The sequence below is a fragment of the Falco biarmicus genome, chromosome 9 (assembly GCF_023638135.1).
Source record: "Falco biarmicus isolate bFalBia1 chromosome 9, bFalBia1.pri, whole genome shotgun sequence".
In the NCBI taxonomy this organism is placed as follows: Eukaryota; Metazoa; Chordata; class Aves; order Falconiformes; family Falconidae; genus Falco; species Falco biarmicus.
Window position 1 is genome coordinate 34,870,658 of NC_079296.1, and position 17,581 is coordinate 34,888,238.

Consider the following 17,581-nt stretch of genomic DNA (forward strand, 5'->3'; position numbering starts at 1 on the left):
TACAAATTTAAAAATTGGGATCTCATCTAATTATTTCCTTGTATTGAAAACCTTCCAGGTAATTCTATGGATTAATGGATTACTGTGATGGGATTTTTCCAAGCCCAAATCCTATGCTTTTTGGCAGATTGTATTGACAGACTTCACAGCAGTGCATTTCCCCTGTGATTTACTTTCCTCAAACAGAAATCACTTTCTTGCACCTAAACAAAAATATGCAGCAGGCCACCAGACTTCCATGGTGCCCATGGACAAACCAGATATTTTTTTTTTCTCCCCCGTGGAAAGTCACATTAAGCCAAGAAAAAGAGAAAATACAGTTGAGTAAAGCTGTTTACCCAATATACAACAGTATAACATTAATGTTCAAGTTACTGTCAAAAAAGCCAGGACCTACAGCTGAAAGTAGCCTCAAATAATTCCTCTCTGGTTTTCATTTGTGTATGGGACGCAGAATCAGGCACACTGCTAATAACTTCATTATACATTTATGTAGTTGACTGTGGCATATACAATTAACTCATTACTGATGGAATATGTCAAATCTAGGATAAAACTTAAATTAGGTCCAGCAGAAAAATGCATTACAGTAGCTGTAGTATATTTTGTCTTTTCTTGCACATAACAGAATCAATCAATATGGCACCAGCACATACAATGACAGAATTTCAGCTATGCTTCAGTAACTTCTTATGGCTTTGTAAACCTCGTGCAATTCTGAAATTGGCTATGAAATTACCACAGGCAGAGCTGTCCACACCTTAAGTTAATGCCAAGTTTATTTTCAGAATGCAGAATAGACCAGCAAATGCACCTAAAACTACCAGAAACTGAGAGTGCAACAAAATATTGCTTGAAAATTTGTGTGCTAAAACGTGATGCCAGGCCTCTGAGGGTACACTAATACCCTCAAAGGCCCCATGGCCTGCAGCCACTGGGGTGGGAAACAGTAAGCTGTCCCAGTCGCCACCAGAGCACCCATCCTAGCTGTGCCCTCACACTTGCTGACTGCAAACCCCCTCCAAAAAACCAGAGAAGCCAAGAACAGCAAGTCAGCAATGCATTATCGTTCTTTCTAGACTCCTGGGTGATTCACTGCTGTTATAAATCGTCACTGTTCACAACAAGTCAGACACTGACAATTTAGTCTTACCTGCTGCATATTTTTAACATTGTTTGTGAATTTTTATCTTTTTCTTTACCCTGCAATTTTCTCATCCCTTTTCCATCAGTGTTTCCTGTTGTATCAATTCCCTCAAATTTAAAAGGGCCAGAGAGCTAATGGCTGTTTTTGCAATTCACGTTTGTGAAGATACACACTTACATGAACTGAGCTGCCTTCATACTCCAGCAGTTTGCTGCAGTCTCACAGAGTGACAGCCTATAAGAAGGAAAAATTGGGAAAATGTTATTCATGCTCTTTTAACAGAATGCAACTAAATAATTTTGCTATCAATCATTAGATAGATATCTATATGTCACAGTAAGGTGAGGACAGGATTTGTTTTCTTTTAAGCTAAAACAGACATCCACTCTTCACACCGGCTGGACTGTATGTCCGTTTGGCAGGAGGCTGCTCCTCTTTTATTATATAGTCTCTATATTCTAACTTTTCAGTAGCGTGTAACTGCTCTTCTAAAAAAATTAAATCAAAGTCCACCTTTCAAACAGCTTGAGAAATCCTTAACTCCCAACCACAAAGAGTAAGAAATGGATGAGAGGTTGAATCCTCTGTTTGAGCAGGAAGGCCAGTGTAGTCCTGACTAATGAATCACCATCAGACTCTCTCATTACAGGCATAGCATGTCTCAGATGTAATCTAAATCACATACAGGCTGCATTCTTAGAACAAGCGCAGCACTGTTACTGAGGTGAAAGAGCAGGTCTAAATCTGGAAATGGTGAAGAGGTGCAGGACTAGCACCCTGCCTTTCCCTGCAGTGAAGATGCACCGTTACTGCAAACTGGAAGAGGAGCGGGCATATTAGAGGCACAATGAAGAATGTCTCTGCTGGTGTATAATCCAAATTACACACTTGCATACGCAAATCTTTTGCTGAGGTGTGAGGCAGTAGCTCCCTACCACGGGAAGACAGGATTCAAAGGGAACAAACTGCCTCGGTAGAATAAAAGCGCCCTCTACAAGCAGATTAAGGAAAGCAGCCAGGCAAGCAACAGAGATAACTAACATTTCTGTCTCTCCCACTGGAAAATAACCATGTAATTGAACACAAACTAAGAGAAGGTGGATTCTTTGAAGAAACAATTTGCTTATGGTTTACTCCTCTGGAAGTAATCCAAATTCTGTGCTGAAATTAATTTCACCATTCATACAACAGAGGTTTTCAGTTTAAGCAAAGAAGTAAATACAAAAGGATACATCTCAAAGAATGACACTATTTTGTGCAAACCCACAAAACCAGATGCAGTTATGGCTTGTTACAAAATATTATCAGTAGAGGCGCTTGCAGTCAAAGGCTGTGCAAGCTCACAGGCTTTGCTTCATCTACCTTGCCCCTTACAGACACTCATACTATGTATGTTATCTTGTGAGTTACTATTTGGGAAGAAGGCGAAGTCTCTGCTAGCAAGTCAGTATACGCTGATTCATGTTCTCTACCTGTTAATAAAAATACTTATTTAAAATTATGCAAGATCAGGATGATAATGCTGAAGAATAGGAAACAGGCCAACAAAATAACTGAAAAAACTGATTTCAGTAGAGAAGCGAGGATCTCTGTGGTGCCAGCTATAAAACCAACAGGCACACACTACAGCACAAGCCCTCCTACTCCAACATGCACAGCCATACTTCTTCCTCCACAAAGTTAGCACTTTCCGGATCATGCTGGTGCTCTGCGTCCCAGGAATAAAATCCATCCTGACCTTTTATCTTCTGCATGGGTCAGTATTTTTGGCAGCTATTATTGCTGTTTGCAAAACACTTTCTACTCTAAATTAATTGCTTAGAGAGCTGCAGAAAGACAGTCTGATGCTCAAGTCACAAGTGTCTTCCTTCTGCCCAACTAATCCTAGGTTTATTGATCTGGGAGGAGTCCCTGCTACAGAGCTCCTCTTACAGAGCAGAAGCAGCAGCTGGCAAAACTCAAAAGTTATTTGATCCATTTCATGGTCTTTCACCTCAAAGTTTTTGCACATCTGGTTATGAAGAAAATTTTGTAAAAAAAGAATAAATTCTATAGCACTAAAATTGCATGGCAGCAGAAAACAATTTGGCTACTTAGGCCACTGGCAAATTAGAAAGGCTTTTGTGAATCTACAGTCAGTATACAGAGTGGGAGGTAAGTCACTCAAACATAGAAACATTTAAATCAAAGATATCTAAAAACAACCCCAAATCTATTTTCTCTCTCTCATTAGCAAGTACACTGAGAAGCTCCTAGTAAGCATAGCCATTATGCTCATTAAAAATAGAAATAAAAACCTGGACAATAGGCTAACTTAATGGGAACAGGGGAAGGTTTCACTCCCTCCCCACCATCAATGCTGCCATTTTAAAACTTTAATTGGAGCAAAATTTACTTCTGTCTTCATACACTATGATTTACAATTAATAGCAAAATCCCTGTGTATTTTTAGTCAAAATTGTATGGGTACCTGTGTGTACTACTGAGTAACCTGGTGATGTCCTCTGCAGATAAGAAAATCTCAGCCTAACCGAACACTGGACTACTGGTGTCTGTTTGGTCTGCCCACATTCTGCTTCAATTGTCCTTTTGGGTCGTGTCAGCTTTTTTTGTTCTCAGCCACACAGAGACTCTTTTCCTCTCTATGCTCAGTGCTGGTTTGGGTATGTTAAAACAAAGGCAGGGTCAAGGCTTCTATTTTAATGGTCTCAGAGCAATGACCAGGTTGCTTGGAACTTCAACAGGTCATCAAGGCCATTTCCTGTTCCAAAATACATTCAGATCTTTCTTTCACTCCTGATCCATGTTTAAGTCTTTGGAGAGTCATTCAACTTTAGAAAATCCACCATTTGGGATATTCTACATTGGTCTCGGACAACCTGGTCACTACTTGAACTGTTAATGCTCCCTTTCTTCCCAGGCAGCATGTTCAATACGAACCTTCCTTATTGCAGTTTACACCTGTTAATTTTATGCCATCTATCATGGATAAAAAGAATAAACTATCCTCTGCTTTGAAATAGTCTTTCATGCAGCGGAACACTGTTTTCAAATTTCCCTTCTTTTGTATTCATACTAAATAAGACCAATTCATCCCTGCAGGGTGTATTTTCTAGACTTCTGGTTGATTTTACTGTTCTCTTCTGATGCCCCATAGCTGCCCCACAGCTTTCCTGAAATGCACTGCCCAGATCAGGACAAAGACCCCAGCTAGGCTGCTACTACCTCTGCGTAAAGCAGAACCATTACTTTGTCCTGGTTGCAGATTATGCTTCATACACACGTGAGGACTATGTTTGCCTTTATTTTTTTCCCCATCACAATGGCACTTTCAATTCATACTCAGATTTTTTCACCAACCTCTTCCCTTCCTTTCTCTTTCAACACAATCCTTAGCTGTTCCTCAATTCTTATTTGCTTCACGGGTGCAAATTTAAAGAACATTTTTTTTCCCTTCCTTTTCTTCCTCCAAGACCATTTCTGTCATTAGCATACATTGTTTCAAAAAGCACCTGCTAATCACAAGTCTAGAAATGTAGCACACAGGCAGTGCTACAGATCAGCCCTATTCCTTCTATTAGCCTCAGAAAAAGAGAAGCTAATTAGGTCACTACCTGACTCTGGACTCATCCCAGCTGATTTTACCTTGGTTTCAGACAAAACTGGAATTTCCAGTTTCTCTCCAAACTGGCACCCTGACCTGCCCAATGTCTTTAAGAAGCTCTCTGCACTCTGTAGTGTCTCTTGGGAGCTTTAACACTGCTGAGGGGTATTTAAATCAATTCTGCTCTAGAAGATTTTTTTTTTTTTTTTGCGTGAGTGCTCATTCTTAGTCTACTTTTCTTCAACTAGAAAACAGACGATAATTAAGACAAAACATCATAAATCAACAGAGAGAAAGAGAACAAATCTGGCATCCAAATGAAGGCGTTTCCCAATTTAAAACTACAAGAATTTAACTCAGTTGCATTCAGATTTTTGTTCTTATTGTATTATAATATGTTAGATATTTTCCTGAACCAGAACCCATGTGGGAGACCCTGTGCACCACATGGCAATTGAAGGAGTGCAACATACTGCATGTAAGAAATAGTCAAACGTGCAGGTACAGTATAGGGACGGACTTGCTCACCACTGAACAGAAAGTCTAGGGAGGCTGCAGAGTGACTAAACACTGCAATATAATCCTGAAACCTGGCTGCAATATCATCTATGAGGAACAGGAAGAAATTCTGGCTCTGAGCTGGACTGGTGTTTCGCAGTGAGATAATCGTCCAGTTTTGGACACTGCACTTACATATGCAGACAGAGAAGAGAATATTCAAGAACAACAGTAATATTAATAATTTGTACAATACAACTTATGAGCAAAGACTGAACAAAGACCTAATAACAACCATCACTTCAACATCACAATATAAAAGTGTTTTATAAAGAGGAATTATTTACAAATGACAGTCATTGGGAACAACAGAACAAAACAGATTGGTCAACCTGAACACAAAAGAATCTGTGAAAGAAATACTGGCGAGCTGTGATGGCCTTACCTAGCAGAATCATCAGGAAACCCCAGCCTGCCTGCAGTGTGCTCTAAAACTGCAATACCTCTTCAGATTAAATCTGCAACACTTCTACCACATTAAGTAAACAGAAGAACCTTCTTGTTTTGTCCAAGCTGGGATTATTTACACACACCTTGATTTTAGCCCCTGGTTATATTCCAGTTTTGCTTCATTTTTCAAATTGGCACACAAAGCTCAGTTGCTATTTCCCCTGCCTGCAGAAGAGCAAGCTGCTCCTACTGACCTTCCCAGGCATGGGAGATACAGCCTAGCCACGCAGCTGGCTTTCAGACCTTCCCAAAGCAGCAAGACATTCACTTGAAACAACCTGGCTAAGGGCAAGAAAGCCCAACACTGCTGTTGCAGTTTTCTAAATAAAACAGTAATGCCAATCAAAATTTACACCTGCCTGTGAAAAAGGGAGCAAGAAATATAAATTACACTCACACTGGAATTATGATTAACTCCATTCTGCCTTGTTGGTTCTACTCAATACATACAACACCTCTTGATTTAGGTGAAACTGAAAAAATCTAAGCATACAACAATAAATTTATTTATTTAAAACTCTATTCTAAGAGTCCTAATTTACTTTCCTTTTCAGTGTCTCCCTCTTTCAACAGTCGTCATCTAAGTGTTCTCAGAGGTCCTAATGAAGCTGATGCCAGGGAAGTAAGGGACAATCAGGATGGTGGCAAAGAGGCAAGAAGCCAGCAGAAGGGTTAAGATGATGACAGCAGCATTACTGACTCCAAAAAAATTTAGGAACCAGCAAACTATATCCCAGAGAGGCTGATCGGTGTGACCACTTTCATGCGTATGAAGTTTTATACTGTTTAACTGAGTAGTGATCCTGCCTTCCTTTTTCCCAAGCAGGTAAGAAAAAATTACAATTGGTGACAGATCAGTTACATCTGGTCAGATAAAATTATGGCTTATCCTAAAACCAGTGCTATATATCACAGCAAAGCGTTCCAATAGGGCTAGCAGAAACATGGCAAATATAATTTTCCAATAGCTCTTTGTCACCTCCAGTAGCAACAATATGTTTACCTACTATATTTTTTTAAAGTGTTTCCTGTTCTGTTCATGTTTTGTTTTGGTCGAGTTCACCTCTTAACATTTCAAAATCTCCTGAGAAAACTGAAAGGAAAAAGGACAGAGGGACATGTTGAACGTGGTTTTAAAATAAGGGCATGCATTTTGTCTTTGTATAAGTTTCCTCAGAAAAAAAAAAAAAAAAAAAAAAAAAAAGACGACGACATATTGGAGATTTTCTTCTTCCATAATCATTTTCATGGTAACTTATTTCTCTTTAAAACTAATCAACTAGATGAATCCTCATTCCAATCCTAGAGGAAGACATGCAATGCAGTTTTAACACACTGCTTACTACAGTGAACAGTTACATGTTTTAAGCAGGTGGCTTAAGTTCTTTCATGTCAATGTTTCCCATTGACAATCACAATTTAGACTGTGAAAATATTCTTACGATGATTACGTGCAGATGGCTTAGAAGATGCTCTGAAATCATGAATACACAGTTCATGGACAGCTAGATTGATTAATTTCACAGCTTGAGCAGTTTTTGACTTCTGAGGCTGAGCTTGTAACTGTCGAGTTAATCCATGGGTTTGTATTCAGTGGACATTATATGACCCCTAGAAACCCCAAGATCTTTTTAGATTATTTTTATATGATTATGACCTCTCTAGATCTGTAACCTCATAATACAGCTGCAATCTAATGTTAAGTGAGAAGACATTCTGATTTGCAATCATTATAGAGCAGGACCTGAGTAGTCCCATCCCAAGGACCTACCTCTCACCACCTGGGCAGTACACACCCTTCTATCTCATGTCCTTCAGAAGTGAATGTCCCATGTAAGTCACTCATCTTTAACATCCATTCCTCATTTTCTCCTGAATATTCAGCAATCTCTTCCTCCTTGCCACCAGCGCACAGCAGTCCAGCCAACACTCAACAAGACTGGGAGGTCAAGGAAGAACAGAATGAGCTCCCTCCCTGTGAGCTGCTCTCACCTGCAAACATTTATAGCCCTCCTGCTCAACCAGGTCTCTCAGGCCCTTGGCTCGAGGCTGACAGGAATGCCCTTTGCTGCAAGGCTGTCAGCAAACCTCTCCTTCTACTACACTATTAACATACAAAGTGCAAGGTTATGAGGAATTGCCATATGGATGGAAGTTGATAGTTTCAGTTTACTTATAAATTTACAAATATGGTAATTAACTAATCCTACTTCAACAAATGTCTTTGTCTCTTGGTCAATGTGTTAGTTGATCCTTGAAACAGTTTCACTGTTACCTTTCGCCATTTAGTTGCGTTTGTTTGTTTACTTGTTCAAAGGCAGATGATAACACTTTTTTCCTCACTTGCATGGACTCACTCTCAGTAGACTTTAGTGCCCTTTGAAAATTTTGCATTGATCCTGAGAGTTACCTACCAAACTACTAAATAGGAGAGTGGAAATTTTAACTTTATGAAATAAATTGTCTAATTTTTGGCACATGTTTGGACCCCAAACTCTTACTCTACATGATAGTGAAACAAAATTTAAAACCTTTCCCACAGTTAAGATTTTAAAGACAGTATTATAACATGAACTGTACATTTTAGCAAAAATATACTGATGTTAAGAAATAATTTTGGTTTCAAAGTTCAGAGTAAAAAATAAAATAAAATAAAATATATATACATAGAAATTATCACCAGAACAAGCAAATACCTGAACTTAATGTCTCACACATTTGAAGCTCTACAATTGCCATACCCTCTGATTCATCTCTGAAGGCTGTTTGGACCATAATAAAGATGCACCTTTGACAGTGCTCTAAAATTAGGAAGCCTGATGCCACAAACTGATCATTAAAGGCTGTGCTGAGTTTAGAATTCAAAATCAATGTAGTCCCAGGTAGACTAGTTTCTGCTTCAAAGTAATACATTGGTATAGTGAAAATGACTTCTACATAGGAAATAAGGAAGCAGCTACTTCAGAGGCTTTGATGTAGTTTGCATAGCAAAACTATGATCTATCTTATTTCAGTCCACCAAAGTTTAGTGGCTGAAGCAGCTCTTCATGGTTATGTTCCTGTAATCTCAATGTCGTTGTGTGAGTCCTGGTTGCTTTTAAAGGCTGTGTGCTGGTCCATCCTTCACGCAGCACAGGATAATGAGATACTCTCTCGCACTGTGGCACTGTTCTCTGCACAAAGAATGAAGGAGGTTTCACCGAATTGCTGCACACAAGAAAAATGAGCTTTTACCTCAAGTTCAAAAAGCTTAGCATGAAAAGGCAGGCGTGCACTGTCTCCATACATCAGGGTGGAATAAGAAGGGAGTCTCTTCATGTTTTAAGACATTAATTGCTGCATATACTAAAGATGACCTAACTCAAGGTGGAAGAAAACTGTTTAGGGCAGCAACTCTTAAAACCACAGTGAAATAATTAAGTACATTAGCTTGCTTCAAGGCTCGTCTTCCCACAAAAAGCAGAGATAAAATGACTATTTTAAAATCAGTTTTCTCTTTACTTCCTTGATGAGATGTCTTCATAGCACCTCTACACCTACAGTCTTTCTAGGGATAGCATCGATACGGACTCATATTTATTTCCCAGTTCCTACACCATATTTCTGAAAACTCTGGAAAAGGAAACAGAGTGCTGGAGAGTGGGTTCAAACACTTCCAACATTACCCTGAAAAACTAGTGACCCCAAGGAAATACCTCTTATTTTAAGCTGGACCTCAGTGGAGAGGTCACACGTTTCTCTGGAGGACAGGAATAACACATTCAGCGTATTACTTGGTCATGAATTGAATTACTGCTCTACCAAGCTCGGCATTTGACTTGGCTGTCAAGTGCGTAATATCTAATAAAAGGCAGTGGGCTGTTTCACTCTGCTGACTTGCAGGTCTCAGAGACTGAAGGAGATTATGTTGGCTTTGCCTTGATACTTAGAACGGAGGCTTGCCAATAACTTTAAAGTAGATGCATATACATGGACTCTGTAAGGCTCCTTTTGTAGAAAATTAATAAGAATTTCCAGGGTTGAGGTGGGGACAGGGGACAGATCTGATCAGTAAAAGCGTGGGAATGTCCCACAAGGGCCTAACATATACCTAGCAAACGTACTAAGTACTACACTGCTTCTTTTCTGTCATTAATAGTAGTTTCAAGACAAGGGCTAGTAAGTAATGGACCAATCCTGGTAAAAGTTCAGGGCTATATAGTTTAGCGTATGATCTCCTGATGGGAGATGGTCCATCATGAGGGATGGTCCATAGACTGAGGGAATGACATTTATGTATTTATCTTAAAAGACGGAAAAGACGGTGATGTATTGCAAAATGTAGCATGATGTAAATGGTATGGAGTAAGGGGTGTATACGTGTATACTGCCCTGGTTTCAGCTGGGATGGAGTTGATTTTCCTCTTAGTAGTTGCTGCAGTGCTGTGTTTTGGATTTGGTGTGAGAACAATGTTGATAGCACATTGGTGTTTTTGGTTGTTGCTGGGGAATGTTTATCCAAAGTCAAAGACCTTTTGGTTTCTCAGGCCCTGCCAGTGAGAAGGCTGGAGGGGCACAAGAACTTGGGAGGGGACACAGCCAGGACAGATGACCCAAACTAGCCAAAGTTCCATACCATGGGACGTCATTCTCGATATATAAACTGGGAAGGGGCTGTGGGGTGGTGGTCGTGGTGCGTTGGCTGGGGCCTTGCAGTCGGGGACTGGCTGGGCACTGGTCAGTGGGTGGTGAGTAACTGTATCGTGCACCACTAGTTTTCTCCCTTCCCTTTGAATTGTATTCCTCTCCCCTTCTCCGTCATTTTCATTATAACTGTTAATAATTTATTATTATTGGTTTTGGTTTATTTTATTTAATTATTAAATTGTTCTTATCTCAACCCTCAAGTTTAACATTCCTTTCCAACTCTCCTCTCCATCCCTCTGGGTGAGGGTGGAGTAAGTGAGCAGCCATGTGGTGCCTGGTTACCAGCTTGGGTTAAACTACAACAATACTTTAAGGCGTAGCTGGCAAACTCCCCAACAGGCATTTTTTTCTCTTTATTAAATGTAGTGGATTTTTCAGTATTTTAACTGTCTCTCCCTTTCCAGACCTCCACATTGATACTTTACAGCAGCCATCATTTAAATTATGCATTGATGGCGAATTTCCGTGATATATTATCCATTATATTATATTAAACACAGAAAAAGCGGACTCTGCTATCATAACTATTGAGACTGTTTTTCCTTCCATGTTGATTTACATCCAAATAACCAACTTATGAACCTTGCAAATGTCAATCGGCACTGAGGCAAGAAGCTGTGAAGTTCTTAAGCAGACACTCTCCTTGGGACTGAAAGGTCAGTGTTTGTGTTATTTATTCTTACTGTGGAAATGTTTTACTCTGAAGTCAGGGAGGACTTTCTCACTATTCATGGAAATAATAATTGAAGATTTCAACCAAGATAAGTTAGGGCCTCAGACTAAATTAAATAAAACATTCAAAAGAATTAATTTTGTTAGAGTACAGACAAAAATATATACAGAGAATCAACTCAGAAATTTAAGAGCATCATACTCAATGGAGGAGTGCTCATTTATTCAGGTAGCAAGTCCAGATTTGGCTGCCAGCCCTTCTTGGGGAAGTCAAAACTTTAAAATCCACTATGGTGGACTCTGACTTTCACAGAGGGATTTCTCTTACCAGTACCTATTTTTCACTAAATTTTCCCCAAATTCAAATGACTTTGTAAACATACTTTCCTTGATATTTCTTTGTCTCCCTTCTCTTCTCGGAAATCCCAATAACTACTTCCTGAAGGGATGTTTTATAATTAAGTGAAATTATGGCAAAGGCAACCATAAAACGGAGGTTGGAGCTACCTGTCTGTAAAACTACACTGCACAAGTCGGAAGAAAGACCCGGGTTGTCAGAGGAGCCTTGTATTAGTTCAGATTCTGAACAGAATCTGAATACTGATGTAAGGCTAATGAAAGTGTGAGGCTTCTAGTTTGACTATTCAAATTAGACCAGTGTTGCTTAACTAAGAATATCTGTAAAGTGGATTAGCTCCAAATAATGATCCTATTAATGTGCAAAAGCATGTGTTTGTAGCATAACTACTGATGTGCATGAGTGAGTGTGAGATGCATAAACATGTGTCCCATTAGCAAACTCATGATATGTGTAAGAACATAAACTGTTTAAGAAGCAATGTCCACTAAATTTTAACTGCTGGTGCTGCTGGCTGGCTGGCTCCCACTGTGATGCTCTTTGATCAGCAATGTAACCAACATTTTGTTTCTTATAGCATTGTTTTAGTACAGAAAATGTAGAAGATCACTGTGAAAATAAGGTAAATTTGTGGGTGGAGAAGTCAAGCTCCATGGTTAGTTGGAGAAACAGATGCAAGTGCATTTGTCCATAGGAAGATGACAGCACTGCACTAACACAACTTGATATACAAGAACCACTACTTTGAGTGAAGAAACTGTAGCAATGCAGCTACTGCTGCAAAATTGATAAAAAATATTTTTAGCTTCTGAAGAATAAAGTCATTATAGTTGTAACAAAGGACAGTCTTGCCCTTAAGGATTCCTGAACACAACCATCTTGCTACTAATGTAATATACGGGCAGCACAAAGGGAGGTCTCAACATCCTGCTCCACTCACATAGGAAAACTTAAGTATAGCAAAATTTGCCATAAATAATACTGAAATCTACGTGTCTTTTACAGTGATTTCTTCATTTTGCACTGGGTTTTACCACACGGAAATGCAAAGCCTGCTCCCTTCTCTGTTAATTAATGTAAGTGCTTTGGTTTATGACATACTTTTGCCAGTAACTTAGCTCTTGCATCAAACCCCTCTCAGAATGTTATACAATTTACATGATAAAATATTTTATCATATAAACGATAAAATTTCCCATTCGTTTATAATATGATTCAATTATTTATATGATAAATATGATTTTATAATTTATTTAAACATTGTTTTAATAATATGGATTTCTAAATAGGTTTTCCTTAGTCATTTACCACAGAATAATATGTGAGAGGTGAAATCTAACATATATAGATATATTCTTGATAATATGTAACTGTACAGCCATGATGCAAAAAAGCAAGCAAGGTATTAAGGGAATGGAAAATAGTAGAGAATTACCATAATGCTATTACAAAAATGACTTTTATGTCTTCCTGTTTATAAGAAGGGAAATATTATAAACAAGGAAGGAATCTCCTGTGAAGGTTCCTTATCTGACTACATATAGTGGGAGAGGTGAAAGAAGTTACCAAATTAAATTGGGATTAGAGTTGGAAGCACTGCTAAGGTTAGCATTGTCTACATTTTAAGAACTTAGGCTACAAGTACTCAAGAGTGAGGTTGGATATGTATGCCCCATGGTCACTAGGATGGCAAAGGCCACCTGGGCTGCTCTAGGGCTACTGCTTCAGAGCATGGCAGCTGTAAGACAGGTACTAGGGTTCCAGAATTCAAGTCCACACCATCAAAGCAAGATGCCATTTGTTAGTGAATCCACAAGGTGTTCCTGGTTTAGGGGTTAAGCTGATGAAGTTTGGGGATGTCAGGTTTTACTAAGAGGAAATGCTGCTAGTGCAGGAACGCTTTGGGGATTTCATGTGGAACGTGCTACAGGGCTAGATTTACAGCTAATGGTGACAGTAGCCATACTATAGTCTAAAATTAAGAGATGGACAGCTCCAAAGGTAACATGATTAGAGATAGACCACTTCTCTGTTACTGGAATATTTCACAATTCCACTATGAAAAACATTTGAAAATAATCTTTTTTTTTTTCTTTTTTCTTTTTTTTTTTTTTCTTTTTGTGGGAAAATGCTTCACAAAGACTGGGGATTTACATTCATGTTCAAAAGAAGGGTAGTTGTATTTGCTGGGAAAAAAACAGTTTTGTCTGTCCTCACGCAAGACTTCTGGTTCTTGGTGTCCAGTGCTAAATTCCTTCTCTTCATAGAGCAGGCCAGCAGGCAATTTTGACAGACTACGCTTCTGCTAATGAGTTCACAGTTTTCCACTTGACAATCAGCACAATTAAATCAACTCTTAACTGCTAATGTGTGCTTTCTTTCTAAGGGAAAACTGTGTCAGTTGTTGCTTTGACAATATTCTCCTGAGTTTTGCTGTCGATTTCTTACAATGAACAATCCTCAAAACTAGTTTGATGTGTGATTTTTCTTAGTGAAGCGTTTGCCCTGCTCTCTGATGTCTATGATGTTACTTGTGACTCAGTGGTACATTGTGGGAGCCACTCTCAAAAGGAGACTGTCTTTGTTCATGTTACTCTGCCAATGAAACTTAAATTGTCCACTGGAAATAGTTGACCACCAGGCTAGTGCTGTACATGCCCAGCAACCTAGGCACTACACCGATAACAGAACAGAAAATATGTATCTTCAGGATGAGTCTGTAAAAAGCCTGAAGTTAATGCTATTCTGTAGCTGAAACTGTTTCTGGGATGATTCTTTATCCATCTTTTATCACTTCATACAGTCATACGTGCAATGTCCTTCTACAACCCATCCCTCTCCTTTCTACTTTATCTTCAAAATAGGCTAAAGGATTCATCTAAAATGGAGTATCCCCAAATTAATTCTTGTTACAGTACCAGAGAATAAAAAAGCACTGTTCAAAAAATGAATTCTGAAAAGGAAAGTCTTTGCTCTTTACTGGAGTCCTGACATTACTTTTGCAAATGCCCAGGGGGTTGGCTGGCTCCAATTCCCTTTCAGCTAACCTCATTGCAAACCTGCTCCATCAGCTGCAAATTGTTCAGAATGCAGAAGCATGTCTGTTTGCTGGTTTGAACAATGGAGAACATGTTAGGCATCCCCTGCATTATTTATATTGGCTACTTGTAAGTTGATTTTTATTTATTTATTTAATGTTTCCATCTGTATGTTCTGGCTACATTTCAGAATCTCCCCCTTCAATCATGTTCTAATGGCTATGTGTTCTCCCAGAACATCTGTCCCCTTAGGGTCCTATTATATGTAAGCTAACAGTGACACAATTTTTCATCTTATCATATGTGTACAGTTTTCTATTTGTTTTTAAAATCCCTAGATTCAACTCATAATATTACAGCCTCCTTTCACTGCAAGAAAAAAAAAAAAGTTTCAAATTCTCATGACTTTTTCACTCCTGACAAAAATGTCAACACTATTTGCAATGACAGACCTCACGATAGGTAAATATTTTCCACTGCTCTAGATCTGTTATAAAAAACTAATCTATGAAAATGCATTAGTTCAGATGACTAGGGGTCTCATATTCATAACCTACTTTTGATCTGCCTTATTCTCTCATCTAACTCTTTTACTACAGTATGAGACCTCCACAAGATTATTTATATAATTAAGAAGCTTTAAAATGGCAGAATGGACTTCTAGCTTCTATGCTGTATATGGCTCCAAATATTTTAGATCTTAACATATCTAATACTATTGTCAAGAACAAAATTTCAGCCTGCTGCATTCAAGTGTCATGATCCACCTTTCTGTTGGAAGGATTCATCAAGCTAGGCATGTCCACAGAGCAACATGAGGGTATCAGCAGACTGTGGATAAGTAATAGTAATTTATTTCTAGCTTCCACTGCTAATTTTATTAGTAAAAATATGGCAGCATGGGTGGGTTTCTACAAGTCTAATCTGAAGATTTTTATTTCTATGCTTTAATAGAAGAGCCATCGTGATCTATAGGTAGCTGATCAATTACACACGGAACTGTATGAATTATTGCTTCTGTTGTTCTTGTTAAGGTAGCACTGGATTTACTGCTGGCATTACAGCTCAGCTTCTGCATTGCCATCTCACGTGCGCCTATCTGCTCCAAAGCCAGTTCTCTGCTTCCTGAGTTGGCAGGAGTAGAAGTGCAGATGCAAGAGATTTATCCTCCAAGGGAAGACAGCTCTTCAACTGCTGTTCCCTCCCATAAGCTTCATCTTGAAAGAACACTGGTTTTGTGTCCCAGCTGTGTTTGCAAAGAAAGCCCTTGTAGAATTTCACTCATCTCTCTGGTTAACATGTCTTTTTCTCACTTCCAGCCTTAACAGACTCAAGACACACATAAGCCCACTTGATTTTCTATCCATGTTATTATGCTGTTCCCTCACTTCTATTTGAACCCTCAATATATTTTAAAAAAGTAAGTATCTCTTTACTTCGCTACAAATCTAGTAAATCCCAATTGGTCCTGTAACAGGGAGGTATGGAGGCACACTACACAATTACTCATCCTTTTCTACAACTTTCCAAGTTTAAATATATCTTTTTCTGATGACAAGTAACCAAACCACATACAACAGTTTAAGTGAGCCTTGTACAACTGGGCAAACACTTCACTGTTCCTACTTGCTAGACACAGCCTGAAATTCCTTTCAGCAGTTTGTTTTTTCTTTAGTAGCTCCATCAGCAGTGGCTCCTTGGTCCTCTCATTTTAAGCTCTGTAACAGCCTATGAACAGCCCTTCACAGCAGAGTACATCAAGCCCAGCTGCCCTTCCCCGACAGCAGCAGCCCCTAAGGAAGAGCAGAGCTATCCATCCCATGGGAGAATTCCCCAGAACTCCCACGTGACCCTCAAACTCTTGCAAGTCCACTCACTTCCTGAATAAACAGTGAAGTCTTTGTATTTCTCAGGCCCTGTTATACTTTCCTTCCATAACTCTGTGCTGTTGCTGTCTACGCCTATGTGAAAGGCTAGCCCTCCCCTCCTGCCCTAACTTGGGCCGCACAATAACCACCACCCACCAGGGAGGCCTCTCCCTTGTACGTCCTGTGCACTCATCACCCACTAATTCCACTCCCTGCCTCTAGCACTGGAAATGATAATGACCAGCGGGTCCTGTTCACCCTTGGTAGTCCTCAAGGAGTTATTCAGACCTCTGTCCCTTTCCCACACCAAGGAATGCTACACTGTTTAATCATTTCTTGGAAGAAATCTGTGTCATGGTTACCATCCTCCAAACTTACCCAGCTCCTGTTACACCTTTTTGAAATGGAGAAACAAAACTGTACACTACTCAGGATGCAAGAGAAACATAGGCTTACACAGTAGCAATGTGACATTTGCAGGATATTTTTGGTGCCTTTCCTGTTATACTACTTGCTTTTCTAACTGCTACTGACACCAAAGTCAACATCATCAAAACTAAAGTCAACATTGTCAGAGAAGCATCCTTTATATTTTACAGCTCTACCTATGCCCAACACTTTGGTCAGTGAGTGGCAACGGTCAGCTCAACATTTATCACCTCACATATAGGATTTTTGCCATCTTCAATTTGCATCTGCCTACAGTGAATTTCATCTGCCACTGCCTTGCCCAGGCACTTTGTTTTGCACAATCCATCTGTGGTTTTCCCCAGTCAGCACTCATCTTCGGTGCTCTGAATAAAAGCATCATCAGCACACTCTGTCATCTTTTCCAGTTGATTTATCAGTTGATTATCATCAGTTTAAGGACAGATTCTTTTGAGAATCTACTGCTGTCATCCTGTCACTCAGAAAACTGATTAGTTAGTCCTACCTTCTGTTCCATATCTTTTGACCAACTTTTTGTTGATCTGTAGAGCATTCCTTTAATCTGATGGAAGTGCAGATTTTTAAGTGTACGGTAATGAAGAACCACCTTTGCATCCTTTTGGCTTTATTCACTAATCCTCAGAGGGTTAGCCATAGAGTATAGCATACCCGTATTTCACTGAGCAGGGCCCATTTTTGGGTTCACTTGCTTCTTGAATACCACCATGATGTCATTTTGCATGACGCTGGGGCTGCTACTCTGGAGGTGGG

The 17,581-nt window shown here is 39.3% G+C and overlaps 1 long non-coding RNA gene across 4 annotated transcripts in view; it reads right to left on the reverse strand.

The window, feature by feature from the left end:
• Positions 1–1,310: 1,310 nt before the first annotated feature.
• LOC130155634 (uncharacterized) overlaps positions 1,311–17,581 on the reverse strand; it is a 345,033-nt gene continuing 328,762 nt past the window's right edge. For 3 of the 4 annotated variants that reach the window (XR_008824132.1, XR_008824129.1, XR_008824130.1), the window contains one exon: positions 1,311–1,381. This is a non-coding gene — a long non-coding RNA (uncharacterized LOC130155634). The remainder of the gene's footprint in view (positions 1,382–17,581) is intronic. The other variant, XR_008824131.1, reaches the window with a different exon arrangement.